Genomic DNA, 13,929 nt, shown 5'->3' on the forward strand with positions numbered 1-13,929 from the left:
GAGTTGGCCGAACACATAACTCGAACAACTCGAACAACAACTCTTAACCTATCGATCTAAAATTTTGACAGTATACTCAGAATACCTATATATGTCTATCGACACACGTAGGATTTTTTGTTATATTACTTTTACTATATGCTTACTTTTTTTTATCAACAATTTTGTAACGTTTTTTTTCCTGAAAAATTAAATTTTTTTCAATTACTCACCATTTTGCAAAAAATCAATATATCGAAAAAATCCTACGTGTATCGATAGCCGTCGATGTACAGAAACAAATCAAACTTGATTTTTTGTTCTTGATCAAAAAATAAGGACGTTAGGTGTTCGGCCATGGACCCCCTTTAAAAAAAAAGCCTACGAATAAAGGCTGCAAAGCCGCCATTTTGTTTTCGATTTATTAAAAAAAAAAATTATTTTGTACTTTAAATATAATATAATAAAACCTCATTTACAAATTTTCGATTGGCTTTTTCATTTGGCCAAAAAAATTCCTGAAAATCCTTTTTTTTTTCGCCTGTTACTCAGATGTCCCCCCTAAATAAACATAAAAAACTGGCTGTGCACTCAAGACATACTCAGTTACTCAAAATTTTTAGTAGATCGGCTTTACTTGACCGTGCATAACGTGACTCTTATACCAGAGTATAACGTGACTGCTTAAGTTTGAAACCCATCGGCGAATACCAATAAGGTGGTAATTACCGATATTTTTGCATAGTTTTTTTTAAACAAAGTATTCATCTTCCACCACTCCCGCTCAGCCTTACACTTATAATATCCAAGCAGCCGACCTTATTCTTTGCCCATCTTTTTCTTTTCTAAGAGGAATCTTACTTTATTTCTCTCCATAAAAAAGATACAAAATCAGACGCTGCCAATTATTGAGGCATATCTAAATTTTAAGCCATCATTTACACTGACTGCTGTAAAGCAATTGACTGATCTCCTCAATTTTAATTTTATTTGTCCATTTCACTTAAGACAAAACGTCTAAATAGTAGGAAACAAAGCATAGACTAAAAAGAAATTTGTTGGCCGATCCCTATGAGAATATCACAATATAACCAATTAATTACAATAAAATATCTAATAAAAAAGCCCCAAGCTTCTATCTTCACAAATACAAAAGTTGGTATTTCAACCAAAAACCATTTCCGACCATTCAGTTATATGGCAGCTATAAGATATAATCGGCCGATCGTTATGAAATTTGATAGGTCAAATTAGAGGAAACTCCCATACCAATGCAAAAAATCACCAATATATTGGTGCTAACATTTTTATATCCTTGCAGAGGGTATTATAATTTTGTCCAAAAGTGTGCAACGCAGTGAAGGAGACATCTCATCAGGATCACCTCCTGAGTTAATATGAGCATGTCCGTCTGTCCGTCTTTCTGTCTGTTTCTACGCGCACTAGTCTCTCAGTTTTAAAGCTATCGACTTGAAACTTGTCACACTCCCTTCTTTTCATTCACCCTTACTGTACACAGTATATAAGTCGGAACGGCCGGGATCGGCCGACTATATCCTATAGCTGCCATATAACTGATTGATCGGAAATGCTATAACTTTGGAGTTCAGATTTTGTATAAATGCTATTTTTTGCCAAACAATCTGACGTACCAAATTTCATAAGAATCGGCCGACTACATCCTATAGCTGCCTTATAACTATACGATCGGAATTTGGTAAAAATACCAACTATGGTATTTTTGAAGATAGAAGCTTAGGACTTTTTTTTAGCTTTATTTTAATAAATTGGTTATATTAGATATTTTCATAAGGATCGACCAACTATATCCTATGTATCCGAACTATATCCGAGGGTATATCAACTTCGGCTCCGCCCGAATTTAACTTTCTTTTCTTTTATTTCATATAACACCGTGAGGCCAGGTTTTACGAACCGCAAGACGAAACTTTTTTGAAGCGACTCGGTTTCGAGCTACTGTCGTCACGGATAAAATAATAATTATTTTTTGACAAAAAAATTTTTAGATACTCTCCAAATATAGCCATTTATCATGTACAAAACTGGAGTAATTATATTCACTCAAAAAGGAGAAAAAATTCGCATAACCCTTGTTTTTTTTCGGCTTTGGAAAGCATCCTGCCCTCTTAAAGGGACCACCCCATTCTCGGTTTCAAAAAATCGATTTTTTTTTATTTAATTCGAACTTATAACTATTCAAGAATGTTCCTTCAAAATTTCAAGTAAAAATTTCCAAAAATCTTGAATATATAGCCGATTTATGGTGGAAGCGTCAGGCAACGGCGAGAGCCGTCTCAAAATTTTAAACGCGATTTTCTCGAAGCAGCATTTTTACGTCTGGCACATGGGGTTACTCAAAACCTATTAATCCAATCGGTTCCAAATTTTAATACGTTATTCTATACATATATACATAGCTCCGGTATGAACTAGGATAAATCAAATCGGTATAGACCTTAATTTCAATTAGATTGTGGCTGAAAAAAGGCAATTTTCAAAAAATAAATTTCAAAGGCCTGCGAGCGGAAATCCCATGCGCTGACGAAAAAATGGATTTTTTTAAACTCAAAAACATTACGAAAATAAGAAAAAATTTCATTTATTTCAAACTTTTCTTTGGCACTACTATTATTATGACCGCGTCGTCGAGATTTTTCATAGCAAATAAGGGCGAAAAAAATAGAAAGAAATGGAATAAGACGATGAAACTGCATATTCTAGTAGTACAGGTATTAATAGTTAATAATATGAAAAAAATAATTTGATTTTCCAAAGCATATAGTATGCTCGAAAAACTTTTTACTCGACCAGCACTACTATTATTTTGACCGGAACTGTATGTAAACATATGACTTGCATTTCCCATATGAAAAAGCTTTTTAAACAATAAAGGAGAAACGAGAGCAATGGGAATTCAAGATCTCTTCATAAGAATATTTAAAAAATTCGGATTTTTGGGTCGTGCAACTGTGTATGACCCCTTAATGTGGAGGATTAGTTTTTTTTGTAAACGAAAAATGTTTTATTTGCCTTACTCTTAACTTTATTATCATAGAAAATAGTTACATATGTACATGTATGAACATGTATTTGAGGGATATACTGTATGCATTCATGAACATACACAAGTCGGCATAAATATTTTGACGAACCCTACTTTTGACTACCAGACTTTGCTATCCTTAATACCGTTAAATAGAGGTGCCAAAATGAGGTGCAAAGCAAAGAATCTATTTTTAGCTATGTGCATGCCAAATTTTATTTCGTTTACCTTTTGCATTCTCTTTCTACTGATAAGAATGCATGCAGACAATGGCTTTTTGCGTGGCATAAGTATTTTGACAGCATCGTTATGGAAATATTTTCTCTTATTTAAGCACGCGACAATTAAAGAACTTCTGTGTTTAACTTTCAGCAATATTAAACGTTGTTATTTAAATAAAAAGTTATTAAGAATTATTAAATAACATGGGTAAAACTGCTGAACTAAGTTTGGTTACCAGATCCTCAATGGTAGCAAAGTTTAACGCTGGAATAGCAGTCAAAGACATTGCCGATGAGTTTAAGGTGTCGCGCCAAACTGTGCACTACCAAATTAAAAAATTTAAAAAGCATAATGACCTGCGTAATTTAAGGATGTAGTCTCATGTGTGAGGTTGAAAAAATCGATTTTTTTTTTTCACACATTTCGATAGTATTGTTTATTAAGAATGTACTGTTAAAGTTTCAAATAAAAATATCAAATAATGACAGAGATACAGCCCATAATCGAGAGCGCGCCTACACCGAAAAGTATGAGTTTCTCGGTAGCGTCTAAACTTTAAACGCGTTTTTCTCGGAACGACATTTTTGTGTGCGGCGCAGGTGATTCACAAAATTCTATGGTACCGATCTAGCTGAAATTTGGATATGTTGTTCTAAAAAGTAACACCTCTGTCCCGTACTAGAATCATTTATTTTTAATGATTAGTTTTTTTTTATCATTAATTTAAGATGAATTTTTTAAATTTTTTAAAATTTTTTTTTTTGGGGGTTCGCCATTTTGTTGTTTATTGTTGAAAATATTTCATTCTAGTACGGGACAGAGCCATAAGCTTACAAAACAATAATCTATTCAAATTTTTTGTTTCGGATTACTCTAGCAGTCGAAATCACCTGCGCCAGGGACCTACCTTTTTTTTTATATGCATACTTTGGCATGCTATAAATGTATTAAGCTACACAAGAATAAATTAAACAAAATATTTTCAAATAGTTTATGATGCCTATAAAAACATATGTGAAAATTGGAACGATCGCATTATTTTTTATTACAAAAAAAATTTTTTTAAATAACCTCTAAAAAGTAGGTTGGAACATGAGACTACATCCTTAAGATCAGGTCCAAAGCGCAAAACAGATCTTAGTAAAGACCGAGTTCTTGTACGGGAATTAAAAAAAAATATTTTTCTAAAGCCCCAATCCGCAGCAGATCAATTTAATTTTACAGCTAAAACACCAATTAGTGGGCGCACAGTCCGTCGACGTTTAAGGGGTTATATACCTTCTTTGTCGAAGAAAAAGAGCAAAGTTCGGATTTTTTTTTAGGTATGTAGCAATTATTTAATTACAGGGATGTTTTAATTTTTTGATAGTACACTTTATTAACAATGTTTGTGCAAAATTTGGTGAAAAAATATTAAATAGTTTTTAAGGGGTGGCTGTTTCTCTTAGAGGCTTTTTTTTGTAGAGCCTTGCGGTGACAGTTCCCCAGGTCAAACAGGTCAACTTAAACCATAAAAGTAAAAAAATTTCATTAGTTTAGTGTAATTCCTTGTGCTTGAACGATCGATTTTAAAATTTTTTTGTTTTTATGCATACGGGAACGTTTTATGCTAAAAATGAACTTTTTGGTCTCTAGAAATTTCACTAAAAAATTCATTTCGGCGAAAAAAAAGTTTGTGCGTGAAAAGTCGATCGTTCAAGCACAGAAGAATTTCATTACGAACATTTAAAAAAAAATTTGAAGTAAATCGGTTCAGTAGTTTTCCGCCAATCCATGTCACCGCAAAGTCATTTTTTAAAGAAACACCATTTCGAGATATTCGCGTTTAAAGTTTTAAGTTCAGTTCAAGGCCGCAACGAGGCGCGCGGTTAGGAGCGCTGTAACTTTTTTTCTACTGCTCCAATCTCTATGGGAAAATGTTCTTAAGGAGTTTTTCTTCAAGATAAAGCAATAACAAAATTTTCGATTTTTTGAAAATAAAAAAGGTATATAACCCCTTAAAAGAAAGTCATTTCAAGACTTATAAAGTCAAGGAAGTACCATACATAACAAAAGCAAACAAGCTCAAAAGACTGGCTTTCGCAAAGGAATATGTCCAAAAGCCAAAGGAGTTCTGAAGGAGCGTTCTATGGACAGATGAAAGCTCCTTTGAGTATAACTCATCAAAAAATAAGTTTGTTGTGAGATTACCAATGGAACAAAGGCAGAAAAGGCGGCCCGTTTTCCAAAAAGTAAGCCATGGTGGAGGCTGTGTGATGTTCCGGGGATGTGTTGCGTATAATGGACTGGGTGACTTCGTCCCTCTCACTGGCTCGATGAACCAAGGCCAATATTTACGGATTCTGAATGATAACGCATTTACTTCTGGAGACAGGCTTATTGGTCAATCCTTCATTCTGCAACAGGATAACGCCCCATGCCACAAAGCCAAGATGATTACATCATTTTTGAAGGATGTTGGTGTTACCACTTTGGACTGGCCACCTCAAAGTCCAGATTTAAATATACAGCTGTGTTCATAAAAATAGCGGTGCTCGTGACACAAATGTTTAAGATCGAATAATTGTAGTACAAACGCCAAAATGGGACAAAATTGGTATACATACACATAATATATTTATTTTTAATTATGTTAACATTTGTTTCAGTCTAGTTACTCCATTTATTTCGAAAATATAGATAATATCAAAATAATATCGACAAAATGGGGTGTTCATAATAATAGCAGTGTTACCAAAAAAAACTAATAAATTCATCAAATCTTAAAAAAAACTTAGAACAAATAACAAAAATGATAAATATAAACTAATATTTTGTCGTAAAGCCTTTATTGGCTTAAACAGCTTCACCCCTACGTGGCATGGAGTCCACCAAGTCCTGGCAACGCTTGAGGGGAATCTGGGCTCACGCGTCCTGTACAAATTGCCAAAGATGCGGTGTTGAAGTCGGGTATTTCTTTGCCACATATCCCTTGATATTCCCCCATAAATTTTCAATCGGATTTAAATCCGGGGAAGGTGCTGGCTACGACATTGCATCAATGTTTGGTTGACCAACCCAACTCTTAGCCAATTTGCTGGTATGTTTTGGATCGTTATCCTGCTAGAAAGTCCATTTTAAGGACATATCTCACTATGCATAAGAAAGCACTACTTTTTTGAGTATGTCGACATAGACGTCTTGGTCCATGATCCCATCGATCATATGTATGGGACCACGCCGCTGTACGAAAAACAAGCCCATATCAATATTTTAGGGCCACCGTGCATAACGGTCTTAAAAGTGTGGTTTGGGTGGTTCTCAGTGTTTGGGGGTCGTCGGACATACTGTCTGGAGCCTGTCCCACAAAATAAGACCAGTATGGACTCATCTATCCAAAGAATATTGCGCCATTTCGTCACTGGCCAGTTCAAATGGCTTTTGGCAAACTCCAATCGAGCTTGGATATGCCTTTTACCAAGTAATGGCACCTTTTGGGGGCTTCTCTCATTTAAATTTTCATTTACTAATCGACGGCGAATGGTGACGTCGCTGATCTAAAACTTTAGCTCCTTTTTTACATCCCTAGAAGATTCAAAAGGATTCGCTTTGCTGAAGCGCGCTTTCATTTGGCCCTCAATATCGGTGGTTTTTCGTTTGCGCCCACGTGTTTCGGCCTTCCCTCATAATTAATGGCATTGGATACCATTTTGGCAGAACAATTTACCAAATCTTGGATTTTATATGGGGTTTTCCCAGCTTCCTAAGCTGAACTATGACATTCCTCTCTTCCTTGGAACAGTGGCGTCCTTTACCCACTAAAAACCGAATTTTTACATGGTTATTGTGTATTTTCATTTAAATTATATTAACAAACTTAAGCAAACTCACTTTTCGTCAAATTTTTAATGTTTTTGGCACTTTTTGTAGATCAAAATGAAAAACTGCTATTTTTATGAACAGCCAAAAACATGTGATTTTGTGAATGCTCAGAAAACGAAAATAAATAGTAAATCTAACGAAATTTTTGTACTTTTCCTATTTCTATATTCCATTTAACAAAAATAATGACCAAGCGATCAACTAACTAAAAGGAAAATGCAAAAATTACCGTTCTTTTACTTCGTTGCTACTGCACTGCTATTATTATGAACACAGCTGTAATTGAAAACGTCTGTTCTCTTATTAAACGTAAAAGAACAGTATCGTTGAATAAAACCAGAGAGGAGACAATTTCTGAGGTCAGTTCTCTTTGGGAACAGATATCTCCAGAGATCATCCAAAATTTAATCGATTCAGTACCGGGACGCCTGGAAAATGTTATTAAAACTAAAGGAAATTATATATTTTACTAAATTCCTATTTTTGCCTTAGTTTTTTTGAGTTTATACTTTGTTACTCACATTAAAAGGTACTTGTCAAAATAATTATGCCACGACATAAAAATTACTTTAGCTTATATTTTTGCAAGTTCATATGACAAAATGTTGAATTCATTATTTTTAACTTTATATTAGCACTAAGTAATACAGAAAAAAAAATCATTGAGTTATAATAAACCATTGCAAAGTTACATACAAACTTGAACCATTTGTTTTTCGTCAAAATAATTATGCCGACTAGTGTACATACGTATGTGTACATATATATTTACTTTTATAATTTTTTGAATCCTATTACCCAAATCTTTTGCAACCCTTGGTTTATTTAATTGGTCCTTAAAAAATTATTTTTGTGTTGTTTTTAAACAAAAATTGAAAAAACTGGAACTCAATTAATTTCTTCTAACCATAACACATCGCTTACAGAAAAGCTTACATAGATACATATGTATAACATACGTATAAACAGGATATTCACATATGTATGAATTGACATACATACAGATGTACAAATATTGATGGTTAAAAAAAATTATTCCTATATGCATGAGTATGCCTGCATATGTAAGTATGGACACATATGTTTTAATAAAACTTTTCATATTTTGTGTGTATAGTGCGCTAACCTTGACCTACATACATATACATAGGTAACTTTTCCATAATTTTGTATATCCATATATATTTATGTGAGTGAATAAAAACTAACAAATTTTAGTTTTTGCACACTATGAAACCCATTTTCTTAAGATTTGAAGCTTGAAGGCTTAATGAATTCCTTTTATTTTCTTTGATTAATCAAATCAATGACAATCTTCATATTTATTTCCAGTTCACGATGAAATATGTACACATAAGTTTGAAGTTGCTGACGAGAAATATGTATATATGAGTGCAGCGTTTTTAACTTATTCAATTTCTAAAGCTTAACTTACAAAAACTGTATATTTGTTGTTGATATTTAAGAAGATAATTGAAACTGTAAAACTGTCAATTGTATTTTAAAATAGTGCTTAACTGTTTTATTTACACCATAATATTAATTTCAGAAAAAAGAGTGACCAAAATTTGTTTATATCATTTAATGTTGCTATGATAAGTAGTAAACGGTTATGACCACATACGTATTCACCTTTTTTTTATAAATTTCATTATAAAGTATTCACACTATGGCACAAAATGCCAACATGATTTAGGAAAGACGCAAAGATAATAGTGACGTTAAATTTGTTTTTTTTCATATATTTTTAATAAAAATAATTTTAAAATATATTATAATCCTAGATAATAATCATAAAAAAAAACGAAACTAAGGACTTACACATTCTTATAAATTAATATACAATATGAATCACTGTGAAGTCCACGCGTCGCGAAGCCAGCAAGCCTTAGCGTGCGCGTGCAGACACTATATATAGCACTATATATATATAAATGATATACCAATCGAAAGGTATTTCTTTAATTAGATTATATTTGTCAAAACATATGCCAAAGGTCTATAGGTTTGGAAGCAATTTTCGTAAGAGTAAAACGATTTTGATTCACTAAATGTGGTACGAGTCTCCAGACAACATACGCGTCGATTGTTACCTCAATCCGATAGCCCGATCCGTTTATACATTCGAAAGTTATTTAAGAAAATTAATTTTTCTTCTTCTTAAGGGGTTATATACCTTCTTTGTCGAAGAGAAAGAGCAAAGTTCGGATTTTTTTTTTAAGGTATGTAGCAATTATTTAATTACAGGGATTTTTTAATTTTTTGATAGTACACTTTATTAACAATGTTTGTGCAAAATTTGGTGAAAAAATATTAAATAGTTTTTAAGGGGTGGCTGTTTCCCTTAGAGGCTTTTTTTTGTAGAGCCTTGCGGTGACAGTTCCCCAGGTCAAACAGGTCAACTTAAACCATAAAAAATTTTTTCGTTAGTTTAGTGTATTTCCTTGTGCTTGAACGATCGATTTCAAAATTTTTATTTATTTTATTCATACGGGAAAGTTTTATGCTAAAAATTAACTTTTTGGTCTCTAGAAATTTCACTAAAAAATTCATTTCGGCGAAAAAAAAGTTTGTGCGTGAAAAGTCGATCGTTCAAGCACAGAAGAATTTCATTACGAACATTTAAAAAAAAATTTGAAGTAAATCGGTTCAGTAGTTTTCCGCCAATCCATGTCACCGCAAAGTCATTTTTTAAAGAAACACCATTTCGAGATATTCGCCTTTAAAGTTCAGTTCAAGGCCGCAACGAGGCGCGCGGTTAGGAGCGCTGTAACTTTTTTTCTACTGCTCCAATCTCTATGAAAATTGTTCTTAAGGAGTTTTTCTTCAAGATAAAGCAATAAAAAAATTTTCGATTTTTTGAAAATAAAAAAGGTATATAACCCCTTAAAAGAAAGTCATTTCAAGACTTATAAAGTCAAGGAAGTACCATACATAACAAAAGCAAACAAGCTCAAAAGACTGGCTTTCGCAAAGGAATATGTCCAAAAGCCAAAGGAGTTCTGAAGGAGCGTTCTATGGACAGATGAAAGCTCCTTTGAGTATAACTCATCAAAAAATAAGTTTGTTGTGAGATTACCAATGGAACAAAGGCAGAAAAGGCGGCCCGTTTTCCAAAAAGTAAGCCATGGTGGAGGCTGTGTGATGTTCCGGGGATGTGTTGCGTATAATGGACTGGGTGACTTCGTCCCTCTCACTGGCTCGATGAACCAAGGCCAATATTTACGGATTCTGAATGATAACGCATTTACTTCTGGAGACAGGCTTATTGGTCAATCCTTCATTCTGCAACAGGATAACGCCCCATGCCACAAAGCCAAGATGATTACATCATTAAATAATGAATTTTTGGCTAGTTTGTCCGTTTGTGGGTTTGTCTGTGTGTTTCCCCAAATTAAACATATATAAAGTTTATTATAAACATATTTATTATCATTTCGATAAAAATGATAATAACCTACCTTTTAAAACGATTGAGAGCCAGAAGCAATATAAGGCTTATTAAGCGTTGTGCTCACCAAAGCTTGAAGGGCTGAGTGTGCTAAGGAGTTCCGAATGTGTTTCTCAACGCGTCAAAAATGAGACCTACGTTCAAAGCAACCATCGATCATTAACTAAACGGACTTTCTTGTTTTTTTTCTTTTGTTAAGGGGTTATATACAGTTGTGATAGATTAAAACATCGATTTTTATTGCATATTCCTTAAGTATATAATATTGAGAATTTCCTCACAAAAATTCATAACGATCGGAGCAGTAGAACCGAAGTTGTAGCTATTTATAGCGCACTACCTGCACATCAAACTTGAACAAACTGGAACCTTTAAACGCGATTATCTCAGAATATTAATTTTTCGAAATTACCTTTGCGGTGGACACGATTACTAAAAAACTACTAATCGGATCAACACCAAATGTTGACCACTAATTAATTATGATATTAGCTAGTCCGTGAACGAGGGATCAATCAATTTTTTGGTCTTTTGGTGTCTCAAAAATGTGGAATGGGCATAAAAACGTGCTCACACAAAATGGCATGACGCCAAAGTCCTCAGCCCCAAAAACAGGTGCAAAAAAGAAGCAACCAAAAAGGAAACTATCCCAGGACGCGTCGTAAGGACCTATGACAAAGCGTTCACAAACGCAGCTAAAAAGATATTTTTTGGCGTTATCAACCGATTTTTTACTACAACCGTCCCCAGAACAGCCACAAAGAAAATCAGGAACTATGTTGTTTACCCTCCAACAAAGTTTAATGGAGTTACTGTCATTCATTAAAACGACCATGAAAACAATTTTTCGAAACCAGAACATGGTAACACAGTTGCTCATAGCACAGCGGTCTAAATAATCTATGCAAAGTCCACGGATATTAATGTGGAACGCCAATGATGTCTAACGGCTGAAACTAAAACTGACAACTTCTGTACGAAAATCAAATTGACTTTTTAATCAGAGAATGGGGTGGTACTAGACAGAAGCTAAACTGGAATATAAATATAAGGGAAAGGTCGAAGAAAACCGCGAAAGCTCTTTTCGCCTTCTCTTCCCAATCCACAACTAGCTTGTGAGGAACAGGCAAAATTGGCGGCAGTCAGGAAAAAAAATTCACACCAATGGAATCCCAAAAACACCGAACATTCCACTCTATTACTAAACGACCCTCTAGTTTCTATCGGCACAAACTACTGTACTCATTGGGATCATACAAAAACTGCATTCTGCATCATCATTCCCGGAATGGAGGAATGGAACGCTCAAGGCCCCCTGGCCCCAAGATGGCGTTGTGCTTTTACACAGATAGCTCAAAATTAGAAAAACAACATAGCGAGAAGAGTATACTCTATACAAATAGGCAAATGAGCCTCCGTCAGACACTGCAGCGTCTTCTAGGCCAAACTACTATAAGGTAGTATCACTAGCCACTAGCTACTAGGTATGGCTACCACTATCACTACCAGCTAGCTACCACTATGAAGGAAGCACTCAACCTCCTTAATCCATAAAACTTTCCACACATTGAAGCCAATATATATATAGTCGATCAGCTCGATCAAAAACTCGAACTCAATTAGGAAACTCAAAAACAGTATTAGACTGTAGAACATCTCTTCACGAGATGGCCAATCGGTGTGACATAAGCCTCTTCTGGGTCCTTGGTCACAAGGACATCATGGGCAACTGCATAGCAGACAAATTGGCTCGCATAGGTACCACCGTATTTCATCAGGTTAACATGGAGGGTTCTGGATTACTAATAGCCTCTTACAAACTCCAACTTACGGAAGATATTTAAGGAAACACCAATTCAGCTGGAAATCTGTTTTAAATTGTAAGTTGACACAACAACTCTGGCCCAATATTGCAAAAAAAAGAACATTCCAATTATTAAAGATGGATGGGATCCGAATAAGCACTGCTATTAGAGTCATCACGGGACACTGGCTAGTAGGAATAAATGCTAGGCGAATTAATTCATGAACGACTACTGCCGTAGCTGTAAGGATACAGAGAAGGAAGAAACTGCCAAGCCCTGCATTATCTTAGACTATCACATCTCAGCTTGATCAGCTCGATCACAAACTCGAGCTCGATTAGAGTAGATTCCTTACCGACATCATGGAGGTGTTGATTTAAATATGATACAAAATCTTACCAAAGCCCTAGGGTGGGAAAATTGTTAGACTTTGAGTCCCTCATACGGGGAAGGGAAGTTTTTGCTTCGCCTTCTATTTCAACACATAAAATTCACTGTGCAAGATTACAACACAGTAGCTCCTCTATTACAAACTCGCTTGCAAAAATCGATGTAAGTCATTGTTACTGTTGGTCGAGATTATTTTATCTCTCACAAAAAAATGATAAAAAATAAAAAAAATTATGGTGGCTGGTTAATGTAAAAAAAATAACGAAAACGACTCGATCTATATTTGCTGTAATCTTAAGCCTAACTTATCTATTGCGGCGAAGCGGCGCGAATTCGCACCAGAGCGAATATAAGCTTTAGCTCGCACTCCGCCCTAAGCTATCTTATACTAGATTTAGATAATTAACAATTCAACTACAAATTTTTTTTTTTATTTTTTTTTGCAATAGAAGGATGACGTTTATTTAAAACTGTCCTTTAGGGACAACCATTAAATGTTTTCACATAAACTTCACTTATAGATAATTTTACATATTAATATAGTAGAAATAAATTAGAGTAGTAAGGGGAGGTCCAGCAGGTGTGTCCTTTTTTAGTCTTCTGGGCTGCTCGCTGTTGTCCAGCAGGGAGCTGGCCAACAGGTTCGGGTGATTATGAAGCCTCTGCATGTAACGTGCGCTGCTTCTTTGGATCTCGTCCTTGACCCAAGGGAAATTGAGAGCCTCGTGGATGGTGCGATTGTCATGATAGACGTGGGCCCCAGTGACAACTAAAAAAAAATAACAAGAAAGGAAAGCTAACTTCGGGACGAGTCGAAGTTGATATACCCTTGCAGTTAAACTGGATTTCTATCACAAACAACGGGTGTAGTTGGTCGATCCTTATGAGAATATCATAATATAACAAATTTATTACAATATAATACATAAAAAAAATTCCAAATTTCTATCTTCAGAAATACCAAATACAATTTCCGATCGTTCAGTTATATGGAAGCTATAAGATATAGTCAGCGGATCGTTATGAAATTTGGTGGGTCGGATTAACTAACTAAAAATGGAATCTGTACGAAGTTCTTTTCTATCTTCAAAAACACGAAAGTTGGGTCATTTCCGATCGTTCGGAACTGACAGCCGCGCCAGCTTGTGGACTGCTAT

At 34.7% G+C, this 13,929-nt stretch overlaps 1 protein-coding gene across 4 annotated transcripts in view; it reads right to left on the reverse strand.

The window, feature by feature from the left end:
* The window catches only part of LOC108125262 (BTB/POZ domain-containing protein 7), a 49,640-nt gene extending 40,925 nt beyond the window's left edge, over nt 1-8,715 (reverse strand). For 3 of the 4 annotated variants that reach the window (XM_070283033.1, XM_070283035.1, XM_043211322.2), the window contains exon 1: nt 8,562-8,715. The gene's annotated coding sequence lies outside the window, so the exon portion shown is untranslated. The remainder of the gene's footprint in view (nt 1-8,561) is intronic. The other variant, XM_070283034.1, reaches the window with a different exon arrangement.
* Nucleotides 8,716-13,929: the final 5,214 nt, after the last annotated feature.

Source organism: Drosophila bipectinata, chromosome XR (assembly GCF_030179905.1).
Source record: "Drosophila bipectinata strain 14024-0381.07 chromosome XR, DbipHiC1v2, whole genome shotgun sequence".
Lineage (NCBI taxonomy): Eukaryota > Metazoa > Arthropoda > Insecta > Diptera > Drosophilidae > Drosophila > Drosophila bipectinata.